This window comes from Tupaia chinensis, unplaced genomic scaffold (assembly GCF_000334495.1).
Source record: "Tupaia chinensis unplaced genomic scaffold, TupChi_1.0 Scaffold146740_1, whole genome shotgun sequence".
Classification (NCBI taxonomy): Eukaryota; Metazoa; Chordata; class Mammalia; order Scandentia; family Tupaiidae; genus Tupaia; species Tupaia belangeri.
Genome location: NW_006206595.1, coordinates 2,241,140 through 2,243,288, shown reverse-complemented (window position 1 = coordinate 2,243,288; position 2,149 = coordinate 2,241,140).

Below are 2,149 nucleotides of genomic sequence, written 5' to 3'. Positions count from 1 at the left end.
ATTATGCCAACTGCTGGTCCCTTGGTTTGTTTTATTTTGGCATGTGTGCTCTCGGAAGAGAGGCAGAGAAAGAGAGAGGGAAGGTGAAAAAGCACATGTGTCCACACCACAATTCCTTTTCCTCCATTCTCCTCCGGATTTGGGGCACTCATGTACACACATCCAGCTTAGCTTTCAAGCCACCAGATCTGAGACTTGCACCACATGGCCAGTCATGCGGCATACAGCCACCTTAATCATCATGCCACTAGCTGGCCCAATTCTGTCATTTAGATAGGATACAGTGTGAACTCTTATACTACCATCAGTGGTCTGTACTTTGATCTACGTCACCTGTTTCTTTTGCTGGGTTTTTGCAAAAATTCTAATTTTTTCTTCAATTATAGTTCATCTGCATTTAGGTTTTTAAGTTAATTTCTAAGTTGTAAGCCTTTTATACTATTGAGTTTTTACTTTACATTTTTTATTTCTAAAAATTCTATTATTTTTCTATCTGGTTTTGAATTTACAGTATATTTTTATTAGTAATGTTAATGTGCATAAAGAAAATTTCAGAATATGTCAGAAAAATTATAAGTACTTATAAAGACTTGGTGGGGAAAAAAGGGCAACATTTTCACTAAGGAGGCATTCGCTTGCTATTGTAAGAAACCAAAATAAATAGAGGAATTCATGATTCTGTAACATGTGATTTCACTTTTAAGGATTAAAATGAAAACTTTTTCCTACACATAAGCAAATACAGTATATATCTATTAAATTATGACTTCATATTTCTCATCTGTTAAGTGATACAATAATATTTTGTGGGAAAAAATGCTATTACATGTCAAACCTTTTGTTTACAATATGAGTGACCAAAAAGCAAGTATAATTTTGCAAGACTCAAAAAAGTCTACTATTGGGAACCAGCAGTTAGCATGATGGCTATGTCGCTGGACTCCCACGTAGTCAGCCGCGGTTCGCGTCCCGGACCCGGTGGCTTAAAACTCACGCCGGGCGCGTGTGCGTACATGCCCAAGATCCCAAGAGGAGAATGGAGGAGAAGGGACTGCGGCGTGACCATCCCCCCTTGGGGGGGATTTCTACTTTCTGTCTCTATGTCTCTCTCTGTCTGCCTGGCGAGCGCACGCGCCCTATAGCGAAAACCTCTCTAAAAAAATATATATACTATTCAAAACAGACGCTATTATTAAGTATTCAGTCTAAAAATAACTGAAAGGTAAAAAAATGACACTTAGTTGCCATATAGAGATTTAAACAATGTGGTATAGGTTTATATTTCTCTAAGCTTAAATAGTCAAAACAATATTTTATAGATAGTAAGATACAAACAATACCCAAAGGCAATACAGGAAATATTAGAAATACAAAAATAGAGAAAAGGAGTAGATTATTAAAATAACTATAAATGTGATATTCTATCCTCATCTTAACTATAAGATGTCACATTAAAAAATTGAAAAATTGAAGCACAATAGATACATGATGGGTGATATACCACATTATAAGTAAATATAAGTCTTATAGTATACTTTCCTTGTACTCTTGAGTTTTCTAATTTTAATTTGGTGGTTGAAGTAAAGATTACCATACTCTCCTTTGTAGTTGTAAATGTGTAGATAAAATATTTAAGAAAATTACATTTAAATGAAGGATGTGAAAGAGACATAAGAGGGATAAATTTTTGTATTTAAACATAAGCAATACTATGTAATTTAGGCTTATAGTTCTCAAAGATGAAAGCAGCAGGATAATCTTTTTCAGTAGTAAATGAAAAATAAAAGAATATAAAAAGAACAAAAAGGGACCAGCAGTTACCTAATGGCTATGTTGCTGGACTCCCATGTAGTCAATCATGATTTGAATCCAAGACCCAGTGGCTTAAACTCACGCCAGGCACGTGTGCGTGCATGCCCAAGACCCCGAAAGGAGAACAAAGGAGAAGGGATTGCAGTGTGGCCATCCCCCCTGGGGGGTGATTTCTCGTTTTCTATCTTTCTGTCTTTCTCTTTCTTTCTGGCGAGTGCACATGCCCTATAGCAAAAATCTCAAAAGAAAGAGAAAGAAAGAAAGAAAGAAAGAAAGAAAGAAAGAAAGAAAGAAAGAAAGAAAGAAAGAAAGAAAGAAAGAAAGAAAGAAAGAAAGA